Source organism: Clinocottus analis, unplaced genomic scaffold (assembly GCF_023055335.1).
Source record: "Clinocottus analis isolate CAN_PGR_092001 unplaced genomic scaffold, fCliAna1.0.p SCAF_7, whole genome shotgun sequence".
In the NCBI taxonomy this organism is placed as follows: domain Eukaryota; kingdom Metazoa; phylum Chordata; class Actinopteri; order Perciformes; family Cottidae; genus Clinocottus; species Clinocottus analis.
In genome coordinates, this window is record NW_027176229.1 from 5,812,613 (window position 1) to 5,831,457 (window position 18,845).

Below are 18,845 nucleotides of genomic sequence, written 5' to 3' on the forward strand. Positions count from 1 at the left end.
ACGACCGCTCCAGAGTGCTGTCGCAATACCACGGGGGTGTTTTTCGCGGAGGAATTCATCAGCCGGGGAAGGTCATCCGAGAGGCAGTCACCCCACGATCCCTTCCTGGAACAGAACCCATTAAAGACGGACGCGCCCCCACTCGGGGAAGAGGTTTGCTGTTTTCATACTGAGGGATGGAATATCATCGTATGTCTGCACGGCCTTGATTGTCCACCGTTTTAGCCAGATATGACAAAAGAAATCCAAATTGGTCACTCGTAAAACATTGCCTTCAAGTCATTGGCTGTGAATCAGTCTATACTTTAACGCCATTAATTTAACAACAAAACGGCAAATAAACTGTTGTAGGCCACCATAAAAATGTTTACGACTGAACCGAGTTTATATTTTCTTGTTTCCAGAAAATATTCTCTCGGTGAATAAATATTGTATCTTATCCATGTTTGTGGGTGATAATTCTCTGTGTGCTAATCGCTACGAGTATCCTCTTTCATGTAACACTGAATAATTTCATACATTTCTTTTTACAGTTTCAGAATATTGATTGGTGGTTTTGCCAATGGCAGCAACACACGCCTACACTGGTCATGCTCCGATATTGCTATTCCTGTAACAACATATTTTTCACAATCTGTTTAAAATCAATGCTAATTACGGCCTGGACATATGGGAATAAGACGTGCATGTAACATCTTACACTGCTTCATGAAAATGTGCAAGTGATTTAACAGAATGTATTTTTACCATTAGGCATCGCTTTGCCCCCGTCGGCTCTTTAAGACCATGGCTTCCAGAGTTGGGTGTAACTTCACAACATCACATCACATAACCATCTCATTCCCTTCAAACAGAATCTAAGTTTCACCAAATGGTTGTGAGAATGGGCTGTTGAAGTCCCTGCAATGTTTTAACCTCGTAGTTTTGATCGCTCATCTTATAGCGGCAGATTTGAGTTATTTCCTGCCTTTCCATAACGATATGCATCATCAACAACAACAACAAAAAGATATGATTTTACTTGCAAGTAGTGCCCTATTTTAGTTTTCTTTTTTTGAAGTGTAATGCGACAGAATGTAGTTTGTAAGTAGTTTCAGAGCTTCTTCAGATTCACTTCATACTGGAATACTGACTCATCTCCGTCGCCTTTTAGAAGACTCTGCAGTCGCTGCCTGGTTGTTACCATTTAACCCAATCCATCATATTTCAGCATTGATAATGTGTCCTGACGACTGCTATCGGTTTGAGAATCTGCATTTTGAAGGCGCTAAACTTCCCGAAGGATCCGGATGAAAGTCTCTTCTGGTGATAGCGATCGGGCAGGATTCTGACATCCATCTGTGGCTCAGTGCAAAGCCATCGATGGCTAGCGCATCGGAACATTAGCGAACGGCAAACCTTTATATGCCGTTTGTGTGCTCACAGAGAGGGTTTGTGCTTTGTGTGGTTCAAAAAAAGCCACTTTCAGTACAGAATATGAAGATTAACATTGTGTTTAGCGTCAGTTTGTTTTGGCACCTCCAGGAATGCATGGTGGTTTGCCAGAAAAGCCACCTGGAACCGGGAGCCTTGTGCGATTATGGAGAAAGCTACGAAAGCTGCCAGGTACTGCGGCTACCGTTTCCCTCAGCATGTCATTATGAAACCTCATTTTACGCCACTTTCCAACTAAGTGTCTCAAACCCGTCCTGCTGCACGCTCTCCTCCAGCATGATGGTTTTAAAATACATGTTTTCCAACACTCATTTGCCTTTCATGGAAAATTTGGTCAGGAAAAAAAAATCCCAAAGACATGTCAATCTTGAAAGTAGCATGAAGTTCACCAAAGGTATGGAGTATAGGTTTAGCATTCTCAGAACATTGTATGTTGTTTTCATGAAAACAATTCAAAGAAAATTGTCAAAAGGACACTACTACTATTAACTAAGAATATACAGCCCGAGTTCTGGATTCCCAACATGCTTTGCAAAGATGTACCAAATATAGTATTGTCATGTATAAACACTATAGTTGACATTACAAATGTGCGCAGTTCAAAGAATCTACAATAACACACAACCTTGTTGCAGTGCATGTAAATAACAGCTAATGGGGAGTAAACATTGACCCAAGCTGTTGCTTAGCAATGAAAATCCATTGAAATGGTCTATGCGCAGTAAATCAAATTTTGAAATTGGGAAATTGGGACTAAAATTATAAAAAATGTTGCTTTATTCTAGCTCTCGGTGCACCTGACTGAGACATGAGTAGTGAGAGTTGTCGTAGTGTAAAGCGGAAGAGATAAGCGTGGATGACCTTCCTTGAATCTGAGGAAAGAGGGGGGGGAGGAATGCTGACATTTAATAATTCTCTGTAGCAGGAAGCGGATAAACTCTGCTCTTTTCTCTCACCTTCGGCTCAACAAAAGATAGTGTCGCTTCATACCAGTACAGTTACTTACTGCAGTGGTCAGATTCAGTTCAGGCTTCAGAGTGTATTCCAGACAAAATAGTTGGTCAGTGATTCATGAATCAAAACAATATCGACGTTCCAGTGAGAACCTCAATAAATCTGGATTGTATTGACGCGATATTTGTCGTCCAAATTTGTTTACTATTGGAACAGCATCAGAGAACAACGGCATTCACGGGAGATAAAGACAAATAAGTTCACCTAAAGTAAAAAAAACACACACAGCTCATGTTTACTGGCTTTATGAAACCATTGCATGAAATTATTGCTTCAAAATTCCATTGAAAACACTTAATTATTATTTATTTTTACCCCCAATATACTGGGAACAATATGTATGTATAATAAATAAGACATATAAATATAGAATTATATACTATAAAAAATAGGTATGCAGTTCATTTGCCCAAGGCTAATGTTTTAGTTAGCTTTCCCCAAGGCTAATGTTTTAGTTAGCTTTCCCTAAGGCTAATGTTTTAGTTAGCTTTCCCCAAGGCTAATGTTTTAGTTAGCTTTCCTGCCAAATCATGAACATACAAACAGGATTTGAAGCGTCATTCACTATTCAGGGCATGGGGAAAGTAAAAGTGGGACTTAGATCTGTATTTCTAGACGACCACAATCAAAGAAATGGAAAAAGCAGATGTTTTTTCTTGACCGTGAGAGTGAACCCATGACACGCTCGCATGTCTCCCGTATGCCATTATCTCCAGAGTTTATTTTCGAACACACGACCACAATCAAAATTGTTCACTTCATTCCTTAATCCCCTCTCCGCCATCCGGTGAGCCTGCCAAGAGAGGCGTCGCTAAAATGTGTTTCTCTGACTGGTGAGAGAAACCGGGCTATTTGATTTCAGCCACAGTAGCTCAGGTAATCAGGCGGCGGCAAGGAGTGCACAGCGACAATTTCCAGAAAGGTCAGCGCTCTAATGAGGAGCATTAGCCCACTCACCAGCCACAGAGGAGCTGAGAACCATTTTGTGGCACACGAGCGAGTGCAGGCTGGCAGCTGAGGTGCCTTCAAGAAGCAAGCTTTTCTGGCGATGTCTTCCTGTGGGTGAACCCGAGCCTGAGCAGATCCCAGGAAAGGTCAACTAAATAGATAATGAGGGACGTTTTGAAAAGATTGAGCAGATCCATAATGGAAATGGTTAAAAAGGCTGATTGCTGTGTTCAGATAATCTGTCGAGCTCTTTTTGAAGTCACCTCATTTTGAGAACATCGCTGCACTTTTGGATAATACAATACTCGGAGCTAAAAAGGTACGCGTAATTATATGAGGATTGAGTGATAAAGCAGAGCTTTGATCACTATCAGGGCAGATCAAACAAACCTTTGTAACTTTAATATCCAGAAATCTTTTAACACAACACCCATACACTGCTTTCATTTAATAACCCAGTTTTGTGTGAGAGATGAGAGAGCCAAGCGTGGGATTCTTCCGTGCAGCGAGCCACAAAGCCACAATTTTAGGCCTTTTTTTTGTATTATTAAAATTGCCGGTTTCTCTTGGTAGTCACGCACCCCTGAATTTAAAGTGAAAGCACACATACGCTGAAAAATAATGATACAAACGTCATCAGTAAGACAAGGAGGAGATGTGGTGTATTGTGACCAACAACCTCGATGAAAGAAATGATTTAACGATCAGCAACGTCCAGCTTGAAAAGGATGGAGCAACCTTTCTGAAACTAAACTCAAGAGCAATGTTAAGACTTTAAAGTGCAAAAGATTCAAGTATTTTAAATGTTAAATATGTCTCCAGACCACCTTACAGGTTTAGAATCCCCAAAGAAAATGTTGCATCGGAAATCACTCTGGTATAAACACAAGGCCTCAATTTTTGGGAATGGGATTTTGCTCTTTTTTCGGAGAACTACTTTGATATTTACACTGATGAGACGTCCCATGTGCCGCATCCTTTGGATTTTGTGCATTAAAGTGTGTGAGGATCCTTCTCCAGAAATATGTGACGCTCAATGGAAAGGTGAGCCATTTTAGCTGACATCATTAATGTCAAAAGAGACTAAACCGAGAATCAGCTCCTGGAACTTGAGTGGCAATCCGAGTGTAAACATTGCACTTGTCAGCTCATTACTGGGGCTTCAGTGTGGCAGCAGAGCTGTTTGCAGGACGGACGGCGGTTGCCTTGCAGCTAGGGTAAATACCTTGCCCTTCTGCTGTATTCCCAGGATTCATTATCCTGCAAGCCAGCACACAGGAGTAGCTGTCAGGAGTTACCAGTTCCATTACCTCCTAAATCCTTTAACAGGGGCTTTAACTTGTTGAATGAGACTAATATTGATTCAGGGCGGGGGGAGAGGTTGGGCAGTCGTAGATGGGTTGATTCAAACACACTAAAGAACATGAAACAGACTTTGAAAATCCCATCCTACTAAATTATCCACACCTTTTCACTCTCCAAGTAATTTCTGCATGACACTCCAAAAAGTTGCTTATTAACCGCGCTAAATAATGTGGCCTGTGAAAAAGAAAATCCCTTTAATTGCAAGGCAGATAAGCTGCTTACCTCATCTGGAAGAGCTGAGCTCAACCTGATGCAAGACTTTGTTTTCTTTTATTTACTACCCAGCTAATGAAGTGATTTACCCCGAGAGCGCAGTTCCCAGCCAACCCTGAGCCACGTGCACCTCATTTTAATTCCATGTTTTTTTTGTTGTGCGTTTTGGAAAGATTCATCATCATTGGAAACGGGCGGCGACGGCAGCCATTCGATGAACACTGGGATGCGTTTGACTCGTTAACTGGGTCAGCAGCTCGTCGGGATAGCGAAGGATGTGTTCAAAGTCACCCCGAGCGTTTGATAACGAGACAAACGTTGAGATTTCAGACTCTACCGTGGTATCAGCAGATTCACACATTCCTCAGATTTGTGAGGGGGGGGAAAAAATGGTAAGATGCATGTTGGAAAGACATCCAATAGTTGTTTAATTTTCATGTTCTAAGCCTACATTCAGGAGTTAACTGGCTTTACTGGAGGGATTATGAACCGGGGTAACGCACGTGTTTCCAGTTGTTCAGGTTGCAGCTCAAGTTGAAGGTGGGCTGGAGCTTTTGATGGGAATTCATCTGCATGTGTGACCTCATCTTCACATTGAAGGTGTCATTAGTCACTCAGTGCAACCCCACACAGTCCTGAGAAGAGGGCCAATGAACCAGATTAACTAAAAAAACACCTCTGAGGTTGTTTTAGAGGCTTTTTTTATTCATCGCAGCAGACTTATTAATTACATTTCCACTGCAGGCATTCGTAAATATTTGATTTATACTAATTATTGTAAAACCCCTGGACAATAATTCAATTCAGTGCTGTCTGCTGAGATTATTGTTAAAAAACTGGCTGATTTTTTAATCACTTGGCAGAATTAAAGTGTTGTTCATCTTGTGAAAATTAAGCCTATTTAAGTATAAGAGTTATCAACACAATCTCACGCCCAACTCGTCAAATAGCACACAGCTAACACACAGCTTTCTACTGGTGTCTACTATGTGCTTTGATTTTCAGTCCACAATAAATACAACCACATCAGCTCTTTTAATAAACAAGCAACTCCAGTGACAAAGGGTTCTTTCCAGCAATAAAACTTTTTTATATGTCTATTGATAGTCACATAAATGTTATATAAATTCCACTTTTCATCTGTGTTTGAGAGGCGTGCACACGAGCTGTGTGTTGTTGCTCCTGGAGGCATGTCTTTACATCACTGAGGCGCCGTACAGTGCATCTCTCTCTGAGGAACACCTTGTGCCTTTTGATTTCAGATCCCACCATTGCGCGCCTTGAAGGAAAAATACAAAATGTTTGTAAATAATGGTATTATCTGTTTTTAATGCATTGTTTTTACCCATTGTTCTTGGAGCACATGATACACATGAGGTGAATCATGCGCATGTGCTCGCTGTATGTCAGGGAGAAGCAACGCTGCGTGCAGCAGTCTGGTGGTAAATTGTCCGCGATAAGATTTCGATGAAATGAGCATCATAAAAATGCCGGTCAGCATTAAAAATGCATAGATTTTGAGAATACTTTCCTGTAACTGATAATTATGAATCAATAAACTGTATAAAAAACAGATGTATGACCTTGTGGAGCTCAATATTAAACTGCCTGTGGTCGTCTTTTTTTTTTCTTTTCTCAGATAAGCATCGTTCACCCTTGACATCTCTGCAAGCAGTTGAAAGCCATCCAACATGGCGGCCTTGAGGGGGCACTACTCTGATTATCAAATGATCAATGCCATAAGAATAATTGTCCATATGCCACAGATCATTAGCCGACTCTCCCTGAGCACATAAATGTGCCAAGACATGCCTTTGAAGCCATCACTCCTGCCGTCCCCACTGATCAGCTCTCGGGTCTGTGAAGTCCCTTTCCCCCTCCTGGCCCCTGTGGGCGGAAATGCAGACGGAAGCACAGGCTCCGACAAAGCTTGTGGGAAACACCCAAAGTCATCAGTTGATTCACGTCTTTGTCAAACCTAAAAAAAACATTGTTAGGCCACCGCCGACAGTCGTATCCGGCGCGTCGCATTCCCGCCACACACTCTGGACCACGGAAACCTTTCGCTGTCAAGTAAACCGTATCCAAATGATAAACACGCTTCATCTGTTGGTAACACTCACACGAGATGAACGCTGCGCAGTCATAGCCGGGGGGGGGGGAGAACGATTTAACATTCACGGCTCAGGTGTTTCCAGAGTTATGTGTTTTGAGGGCATGGCGGCACTTATTCTGCAAATTAAGGATGAGGTTTACAGCTCGTCTGTTAGTTTACAGATGAACGGGGTCACGGCGAGTTCAGAGGCGCGCAGTAGCAAAATGTTGGATTGAATGAGAACAAAAGTGGCGCGATGTCGGAGCAGTGACCTGCGCTGACCAGTGAACCCCCCCCCCAAATGTTAAGTTCTCGTCGAGCAGCAGCAGCCACCAGTTGCTTCGTGGTAGTAGCGCGGCATTTTAATCACTAATCGTGCCTTTGGGATGGGGAAAGTGTCCCAGATTCAGAGGGCCTCTGGCTGACAGATCAATTTGACATTATATTAGTGGGAGCCTCGCAGGACTTGGAAAGCAGTCTTTAATCCAACTTGCTACGAGGGGGAAAGCGCAATGAGACGCAAAGCCAAAAGGTCCCCCCACCAAAGAGAAAGTAGGCAATCAAGACGGTTAGGCCTGTCAATTGGTTTCCTTTTGAGATAATGAGCGTGTTGTATTTGCATATCGTTATTTCCGGATCCCAAATTGTCCGGGAACAGGAATATGAATTCAGAAGTTCCTTTCTTGTGCAATACTTATTTTAGTGTAATTCATCATCGATGAGTATCACAAAGTACTTTCTTTCTTTATCGTTCTTTATAATCCAGTTGACTCCTTTTTTGCCACAAGAATAATAGTTTTTTGGACTGTTGTTTGTACCTCAAACACAACATTATAGTGGTTGAAAAAAGAAGTACGAGGCTTTTTTCATGCCGTCCATAATGTTATCCTGTGTCTTTGCAGACACAGACGCGTCCGCTGCAATGTGGCAGTGTATCCAGTGTGGAGAACACCTGTAGGTGCAAATGGAGGCGAGGCCAAACAGGTACAGGTGGCTCACAGCTGAAATGTTCGCGGTCGTTCATCTTCCTGCTGCTGTGCCGTGTAATTAGATCCAAGCCGAGGACGTTGCAATGAACTTGAGTTATGTGTCTGACACATTTAATATTTGTATTTGTTTCTGTTCTCAGTTGACCATTAGGTATGAACCCCTTCCTATATCTTCTTTGAGCATTACTGGACCACAAGCAGACCTTTAGTCAATGCCAGCTTCAAGCCACACTGATCAGTATGTTTATTAGAATTAGTTAAATATGCATTTTTTTTTTATTGACTGAGCTTTTTTTAATTGAATATAATACATGTGATGAGGTCCACTCATTCATTTTAGTCCTGCCGGCATTTAATGTATTTAATCTTTTTAACAACAGCAGTTGCTTCGGTGGAATACAGATAATACAGCAGCAGGATTGTCAAATACTTCTTGGCTCTAATCAGTGACTTGGAACCTGCAGTAGCTCAACGGTGAGTCACATTTTTCATGCCTAACTTTTTCCAACAATTCTGATTTAAACTCGTTGCATGCAGCCCCACAGGAGGCCGATGATTCAATGTACTGATTAAATGCCTTTAACCTTTTTATGAAAATGTTCAATCGTTAAAAGCAAAGCTTTCCTCCAAAGGCGTCTGAAGGCTACAGCAGATGGTAACTTAACTCAATATCTCCACAGTTTGTGAGTTTTTCTTTTCAGATGAAGAATTTCTGAAGATAACTGAAAAAGAAATGCATGAATATTGGCCAGTAAATTTAGCCACTGCATCCCTGTCCAAATATGCTGACAAAAAGTCTAGCCAGCAACAGAATTTACTTTTATTTGTTGTATAAAGCAAATTGAATAATGAGTTATCTGTAATGGTGGTGAACTGATATTCAGAACTTTTTCAAAATGAGATATGGCAAAAGTTGACAAGTCCAGTCAGACAATCACAGGGACAAAGAACTTCACAAAAAAAGCAGGAAACCAGAAACAAAAACACAACACTGTGACCAGATGAGCTGACAAGAGCCATTAAAGTCATCTTATTGTGTGCTGAAAAAACACTTTTTATGAAGTAATTGTAAAGAAATATGATTTCTAATAAGGCGTGTTCTCATCTAAGTCCAAACAACTCCTTGAAGTCATTACGTCATCATGATCTGTTTGCTCTCGAAGGTGTTTCAACCCTGACTTGAGACGCTTCTTCTGAGACTTAAGAGGATCCCAAGATAAGTTACACACCCTGATTCCACATGAGTCGATAACAGAGGGATGTATTTCATGAGGGCCATGGTGGCCTTGACTTGTGATGGACCGATATCCAGGCCCATCCTTCCACATCCCCCAGTTCTGCCTTTTAGCAGTTGACGCCTCTCGAATATCCTCCAGATGACGCAGATTCGGGATTCCTGACTTATTTATCTCAATAACAATTTCATCACGCAATGTTGTAATTCTATGGGATTAAAACGGCAAACTTGAGAAGAAAGAGAAGAAAAAACTCGACAAACAACACCACTTTACTTTGCAAGGTTGTATCAACTTCACCATGCCAGACACAACGGTTAAAAACTGCTGTAACGCGAGCGTGTGGAAAGTATAGATATTATTTTGTAGCGGACTCTTAAGGACGTCCATCAATCAATTCCATCCTCTTATCTGGGGCCGCGTTGTCCTTCTCCTCGGCGAATTCCGACGACATAATTCACCCTAATCTGTGGTTTAACACAAGCAGTTATGTGATTTGTCTCTTTTGTGTTGTTTTCTCCATCCCCTGTTGTTGCCCACTGACACTCCACTTCCCTATAACTTCTACAATATGTGTATTTTATCCGTTGTGCTGAAATAAAAGATGGAGGCTGTGTGTGTGTGTGTGTGTGTGTGTGTGTGTGTGTGTGTGTCCTACTGGATGGCACCCTGTGGGTTTCTTTTACAATCACGTCTTCTATTAAGGTTTGTATGATACTTTATGAATGACATAAAATATTAATGAGCACATCAATTTTCTTGGATGAATATAACTTGTATCGTAGATGCATTATTTTATTAAACCGTTATTTGATAAGATACGATAAATCTTTATCAGGCCGGCAGCGGGGAAATTGCAGGGAATTCCAGTGAACATGTTGTTGAGATGCTAACTGCTAACAAATATGGATCGATCAGAATATTTTCTGAAATAAAAACATGTTGTGAATTTTCAATAAGTCTTGACTTTTGAACTTTGTAGTTACCGGAGCGGTTTGGATGAAGTGTGAAACGATCCTCCACAGCCGCTGAGCGCCACACACATCCACGTTTTGTTTGGACTCGCTCAAACATGCCTCGAACTTGTTTTTGGGGGTGTGAGCAAACTGGAGCGAGATCTAGCGGCAGATAAGACGATGTTCCTGCGCTCCGTGCTTCCACTCGCGCTCCACAATCAGCAAAAGCTCCACTTTGCTCACACACTCTGACAAACGGAAGAAAAAAAAAGGTCGGATTGGAGACATCGTTTGACTGGAGAGGTTTTGATGCTTCGTGGTGCGGGGTTATTTCGATAGATACCTTCAAGAGATGTCACAGGCAACCTGCCCCAGAATCAGGTTCCCTCTTCGTTCCTTGTTGGATGTTATTCAGCGGTGCCAGGGCAAGCGGCTATGCTCTTAAACCTGTTATGTTTCTTTCTTTGGTACAGCGGTGATGTTCATAGGTCAATGTCCTCCAAAAGTTGTCAGAAACCCAAACATCCTAATAAATATAGTCTGTTCCTCATCACCAACACCTTTAGTAACAAGTCAATCAGTTTTTGATTGGAATGGAGTCATTGACCCCTCCATAGGTCATAGTTCAATTAGGTCAACTCGCTCCTTCTCATGAAAAATACATGTTCAAACTATTTTTTAGGCACGTTGGAAAAACCTAGACATAATGTGCTTTAGTCTCTCATGACGTGTATTTTTTTACTAAATTATATCAGCGTTTTGAATATTTTTTTCTCCATAGGCTGATGTAGATGAATAGAGATGAGAGCGGGTCAATATGTTCAGGGTCATATTGACCCGCTCGCTCCAAATCAAGCCAAATGAGTCATAGAGGGTTTGTATTGAAAGTAAACTGCATTTATGTTTGTTTATAGTGTTAAGAAATCTGAATTGACTTGAAGATGGTCTTCATCTTCAGACTCTTACTCATCTATTTCGGGATCAAAGATGGGCTCCAGGGCTGCCATCCTTTTATTTCTGGTGCTCATGTTGTCTTACAGGAAGCTGCTGCGTTGTATGTATCTTGTATGTGTGTAAGGTTGCTGTAGGACTCTTAAGCAACCCGTCTGTATGTTTCCTCCTACCCTGATAAGTGTGGGCAGAGTTTTCCTGCGAGGAAAAATTTGACCTGCAACTCTACCGAAGGGTTAATTTATGGCCTTTTTCTTTTAAAGAGGTCCATCCAAGGATAAATGCTCTGTGTTATAAAACATGATGTGTAAGACTTGCATGTCAGTGTTGCCCCAATGTTGCATCACAAGGTCATTTGTAACTCTTTAAAATCATATTTTTTAAGTAGATTGCTTCATCTTTTTGTTGTAGTTTCCTGAATTTAATATTCCAAAGCCATATTTGGATGTAATGTTTTGAGGTAAATCAAGATGGCAGATAGGAATAGAGAGAGGATGTGAAAGAAACTATAGTCTGGTGACCAGCTTATATTGCAGGCACTGTTTACGTTAAAATCTGATATTACAATTTATATTAGTAAAATAACAAAGGAAATGTATATACTGTATACAATCTTTCAGAAATTACATGGGGAAATAGCAATATACATATATATATATATATATATATATATATATATATATATATATATATATATATATATATATATATAAAATAATAGCTACCCTTTATCACCGGTCCTGTTTGTGAGTTTCACAGATAGAATATCTTGTCGCAGTCGGGGGGCGGAGAACGTCGGTTCGGGGGTCTCGGGATCACCTTTTAGCTGTTTGCAGATGATGTGGTCCTGTTTGCCTCCTCGGACCGTGACCTCCACATTCACTGGGGCGTTTTGCAGTCGAGTGTGGTGCGATGGGGATGAGTCAGCACCTCCAAATATGAAGCATTGGTGCTCTGCTGCAAACCGGTTGTTTGCTCCCTCCAGGTGGGGACACAAAGCCTACCCCAAGAGAAGGAGTTTAAGTATCAGAGGGTCAGATGGAGCGAGAGATCGACAGACGGGTCGGTGCGGCTGTAGCAGTAAAACGGGCGCTGCAGCGGACGTGGTTGGGTTGCTTTTCCTCTGGAAAATGATCTGGTGCAAAGGAAGTGAAGCGTTTTTATATTAATGGTTGCAGCAAGAATGATTTCTGTGAAAGACTCTTACAAACTTAGCTGTTATATTGTAATACGGTGTGACCAATTATCCGCAGTAATAGGAGAAATAAACTATAAACCAACATATTGGACCCGGAGGGGCAGTATGCATGGTTGACTGCTATTTGAAACCGTTGATAACGTGGGAAACGATGACTCTTCCTGAAGGCCTCTTTTCCGACATGCTTTTATTCATACTGTAAAAAGTTGTCGTGGTTGTATTTGTCTCCCAGAGCCTGTAAACAGTATTCACCCAAGCCGGAGTTTGTTTCATTCTTTGACAACATAAAATCACAGTGGGTGGAATTCGGACACTGATTAAGATGAAGATATTTTTTTTTATTATGTCAAAGTGAAGACTAAGTGATTTAAGTTAAGAACAACTATAACACAAGTTTGATTGCTCGGTTTAAATCAATATGTCTCAGAGGCACATTGCATTGCAATTGCACTTTGCACATTTCTTTTTCTGCTATTCTTTGCAAAACAGCTCACATTTATCAAATTACATGGAGCTCATGCACACAGTGTTTGCAGCCTCGGAAACCACTAGTCATGGTAGAAAAACATGCGTGTCAAGGGTCCTTTATACTCGGGTTTTATGCAGAAACGCAAGCACATCGCCCAAAATGTCTAACTGTCCGACAAAGCTACGCGAGCCGTTCGCAGCCCGCAAGGCTGTGATTGGTCTGCTAACCACGTCCTTTCTGAGTCTCGCATTTCCGGTTTCATAGCATAATGCCGCTGTTTTTAAAAGCCACAGCAGAAACACGAACAATGGATCCCGTTGAAGAACGTTTGGCTGAAGAGGTCCAGCAAATATGAGCATGTATAAAACCCGTCTGACGGAGTATCAGGACACGCAGATGGAGGTGAATTCCTGGAGGGAGATATCGGTGAACGTCGGCGTGCAGGTCGACTCTAAACGGTCGTTGCGCCACCTGCTGTTCTGGAGTATGAAAAAGGCGGGAACTATAAACCAAAACGAGTCCGTCAACCAGACCAGAAGCTTAAAACTGAGGCCGCTGACTGTGATTCAGTCATGATCATCTACACATGTGCTTCTCTGGATGTGACATGACTAACGTGAAAATAGGTCAAAAGAATTGTCACTGGATTTTCTGGAATATTCCTTTTTGGGAATGTAAATGCCAGAAAATTGAGCAATCAGGATTTCATACACAGGTGTGTTTTAATTGAGTCTCGCCAGCAACAGAATTGAGATGTGCCATATCAGGGAGTGAATATTGCGATCACTTGACCTTGTGACTCCCTCTTGTTAACGCTTTCTTTTACTTGGTGTATCATCACACTGCGAAACATATGAATCATCTTCAAGATCATTGAAAGTTGAACAATGTGTGCTATTTCACTGTCTTCTATTTTGACGGTTGGAAGAAAAAAAGAAATAACTTTTGCCGTTTGGGTTCCTGCAATATGCTCCAAGGGATTGAGAAGTCATGTTGTCACATTTTCAGCACTCCCTCTAAAAGTACGACAAACATGTGACAACCAGACTTGCACTCGCGTCATTCCCCCAACACGCTCAAGAGATGTGACGAAAGAAAAGTATTCTGAAAAGTGCTCTTGTTTTATTTAGCTCCGTGGGAAAACATGTGGGACTTATTTTGAACGTTTTGTCAGAATGTTCAAACTAAGAAGGTGAGCTCGCGATTCCTAATAGATCTATTCGAAAACCCGCAGAGTTATATAGGAAGTTGAAAAGGAAACCGCGGAGCACGAGCGTGAATCTTGACATCCTCTGCGACTTGGATGATCAAATTGTGAAACGTGACTTTTACTTCATTGGAAAAATAATCAGATGACGCCAAAGCCTTTGCAGCCACCCGTCACCCTTCAAAGGTTTGATCTAAGGTGGTTAGACAGCTATTATGTCCGCTGTCTGCTCCTCTGAGGCGCTGCAGAATACTCAAACAGTGTGGTCAATTAATCAGGTGTCAACGCTTTCAAATGACAAAAAAAGGAACAGCTCCACCTTGTTAGTGGTCTCGGGGTGGAGCTGCACTCTTGTCTTTTTGTAATTAACTTGAGTGCCACTGATTGGAAGCCCTATGAATATACAATTATTCCATTTCCAAGTGACGTCTACGTCAGTGAGCACTCACCTCCATGCTTATGTGTTTTCTTAATCAAAGTATCGAGGAAGGTATATGCCAGACCTGCAACTCCAGCTAAGCAGCAAACAAATGCAACGTGATTATGTTTAATATTTCTGTCATCCGAGTGCCGTCCTCCTCCACAACGCTAGATGTTATGTGCCTTCTCTGCAATATATATATATATATATATATATATATATATATATATATATATATATATATATATATATATATAAATGTATATTAGGCTTTGATAAATCTCTGTGGTGAATTTTATGAGACACAGGGAGAAAATTAGAATAAATTACATTTCATAATAGACCCGGAACTGTTCCTCAGCGTGCCACTGAAAACTTTAAATAAATGAATATCGCTGTGTTAGTTTACAATCATTGATGATGATAATAACTACAAATTATGTTTGAGAGTCATGTAAGGATACAATAAACTGGGCTGTATAATTTATACTTGAGGGACCCAACCGAACTGTCGTCCTTTGAACGAACTAATCTTTTTGATAAATACAGTTTGGACAGCAAATGGAGGCAGATCTGTCATTCAGTGGCCTTTTTAAGAGCCAATTTTAAAATAAAATAGCTATCCTTCTGGCATCATGAGACCAAAAAACATTTGTTATCTCCAGTCGTGTTTGCTCAGTCCAGTAATGACTGAATCAGGTCAGCCGAAAATCACCGTCAGTGTGTTATGGCTTCTGAGAAAGAAAATATTTGGATTAGTGGAAAATATTTTGGAGATGTGGTATGTCCATTTTCAAGCAGAAAAAATAGAGATATATTTAGTTTTTGGTTTTGCTTTAACAAAACAGTTGAGCCAGTGATCTTCAAGCCACTCTCCCTTAATAAAAGCCCAGGCTACGTCTCTAAGAGGGTTAAAATTCGTAGTAAAAAATGCTACTCAAATCGGACAATGCCAAAGTAGCAACCTGTCAATCACAAGGTAGCCCCGCCCTAAAGCATACGCAGCTTTATCATCCACTTTATTCTGAATGGGACCGTAAGTTGCTGAATGAACGTCATGCTGTATTGAAGACCACTTCAAACTAGTGATTGAGACCAAAAAATGAATGTTTCCTCAGGTAATAAATTAAGTGAGAACTAGAAGAAGGGCCATTCACTCATAGAAATCTTTTGAATTTGACTTATTTTTGCGACTGGACGAGTCATCCTCTGATGGCACGAAGGCAGCAAGAAGGCGGCTTTTCCGGTCCGGGTGTTGCTGCCCCGGTTCTTGACTTGGTAGGCACTCCAGATATCCAAATACATGTGCACGAGCTACTCACTCAGTGAAGCCGCGTGAACCGCTTGCTCAGGGGTTTCTAACATTAGCTGAATGGTATCTACCATCTTCCACTTTCACAACATGTTACGAAAAGATGGAAATACATTTAAGAAGAGTGCATTATGTGTTGGCTCAGTGTTGGGCCGAGGCAGCCTCCTACTCTTCCCTGGAGGAGCCAGCGCTGGGCCGAGACGGCGAGAGAGGATGCTAGAAACCGGGTAAAACAGTGTGATCTATTTTTAAGTGTACTGTGAATCCTCCTACTACAATCTAATGTACACTACTGGAGGAAACCCATTTATGGAGTGATTTTAGCCACATTTCCGCTGTGATGCCTGATTGCTGAATGATTCAGTGGTTCATTGGCACCAACTCTATGCAGGCACAGCAAGACGCAGCTGGAGCTGGTTACACAGCAAGTGTGCTGCTGCAATTCCAATTTAGATTAGTTTGCCAGATGGTGATTGATTTATTTAAATACAGTTAGAGTCTGGTCAGTGGTGTCTGTACGTATGTAAGTAAAGAAGTAAGCGTGGACTCAGGCTACTCAATAGCTTTCTACATGTTCCTCACGTCCTCTGGTCGCTCAAAATGAGTCTGTGGTCTATTAATAGGCCATTGAATTCACATTACTATGAAAACAACACTATATGCAGCGGTGGCTTGATTATATGGCAGTTTTCACAAAACAATATTTGTGTTTATTTGACATAAGTATGACTGTAAAATGTACAAGAACTATGCTGTGCTACTATGAGATGGATTGTCTTTAAAAAAAACATATGTATGTTAGTCATTTAAACATAATATAGATTTAACAATAATAATCTAAGTTTTTAGTGTGTCTGATTTGCATTTTGTGACTTCGCATCTACGAAAAGCTTAAAGTTCGGTCTTTGGATTTTGCCATCTATATTAATGTACAAGATCATTTTAGAGTTGCTTAACCTTCCAACCAACAGCAGGAAAATGAATGGTTGAACTATTTTTTTTAAAGTTCAGGTGGTTATATCATAATACCTTGAAAGCAATCGTCAAATAATCCTTGAAATTGCCATATTTAGTGCAAAAACGTTCATACGTCAGGTGTGCGTTTCTTTCACTTCGCAGTGAGAAAAAGGTGAACACAGAGGGGGAAGTCATCTACACATAAAAATGATGCATAAAAACACAATCCCTCTGGACTAATTACAAAGCAACGAAAAGGGTAAATAGTACATCATATTTCACATGCTAATTTAATTAAACTGATAATAGCTCACTAATTAATTCCTAAAACCACAGCACATAAATGTTCTGAGCACTCTTCGTATGTGCACATTAGCACCTGTCACATTTAATTCCTGCTGCAATAGCCACGTTCGTTGGTCTAATGAGATTACTGGTAACTGAATGTGGAAGTGGCTCTGGTGTTCTCCAGAACAATTGAATACGTTCGTATCGCCGGCGGTTCAACAACTGTTGTAAGATGTAAAGTCATTATTGTCTTCAATTTCTGTGGGGAGCCCGACTGCCGAGAGGGATGTGGGCGGTCATTCAGCCCACAACGCTCTCTGCGGCCCGAGAACAGGATCCTGTTATTGTATGGACGACCTTGGGAAGCTAACGTTTGGCAACACCACTTAAGGAAATGTATTTTACCGCAGCTGTTTGCACTCTGAGACTATTTCACATATAGAAGATTGTAGCATTTTCCCCTCTAGGATGAAGTATTGATCTTTTTTTAAATTACAGCAAAGTCACACGAGGTAAAAACAAAAGGAAAAAAAAAGGGAATTAGCCCTTTTAGCAACTGAGAAGCTATATCATGCTCCTAACAGGGTTTTTTTGTCTGCAACTCTCAGTACAAACTCATGATTTGTCTCATCAGTATTCCAGCTTCAAAGCTGTTCTCATCGTTACCTCTTGCAGCCACGGCGTGATTGTTGCAGGATTTATTAATAAAACATACAGTGCCCTTTCATTTTTCTATCTTTCTCCCTAACCAGTGATTATTTTTAATGACAGAGGGGCAGTTTTGTCCCAGGAAACCTGATGGCAAAATCACATGACTGGAGGTGAGCTCAAGCAGCCCCATATAAATGTCCTTCCCTACAAACACCCATAAAAACCGTCACTGAGTGCAATTAGATTGAGACTATATATCAACACATACAGGTTAGATCAATAAAAGTGACATGCACATATATAGCCACAGCCAGGCGGGAGAGACGCAACACCTTTTATATTGTGATTCATTAAACCATTAATGAGGCATTTTACAACGCGTCAGCTTGGCGATGATTGACGAGGTTTTATTTATTCAGACTACGGTTTAAATTCCCAAGACCCTGACTCCCCACCGTGATGCTTTTATCACAGGTGGAGACTCACAGGCTACGTTGAAGCAAGACACTGTATGGTGCAGACATGGTGGCTGAGTCTGGAGGAGATATTCCACCGTACCCATCAGAATTAATTACTATAATCTGTGTAAAAATGGACACATTTGTTCAAAGGTATCAGATATAAAGCTTTCACCCTCAAGTGCTTCTGATTAATCACAACAGGGCTTCGGCCTCTTGCGCTATATGCCTTTGTGTTCAGCTGATAATGGGTATAAAATAATGTAATAGGACCTTTTATGCGTGATTAATTCTTTTGCAAATGGATTTGAGTAGCTCCGATTTCTATTAATTTCCGAGCACAGCTTAAAGGTAAGGCGGCAAAATGTGAGACAAGGTGAAGGATAATAAGACAGAACGAGGAGAAGGAGTAACTGTCTGGTATTCATCTTTAGGCACCGAGACAAGCTGCCTGACAGGGCCGACATTCGATCCCCAGCGCACCTGATAGGGCAAAAAGACATCGAGCAGAGTGAGTGTACCGAACCCGAACTGTATCGAGCAAAGAGCGAAGGTAGTTGGGGGATTAGAAACAGGAGACAAGAAGGTAGAATTGATTGTGCATTTGCTGAGACGAGGCAGGGCCCAAAGCTCGGCAAATGCCAAGACATCTCAAAGCTGCGCGGGAGGGTTAGTGTTTTAGGG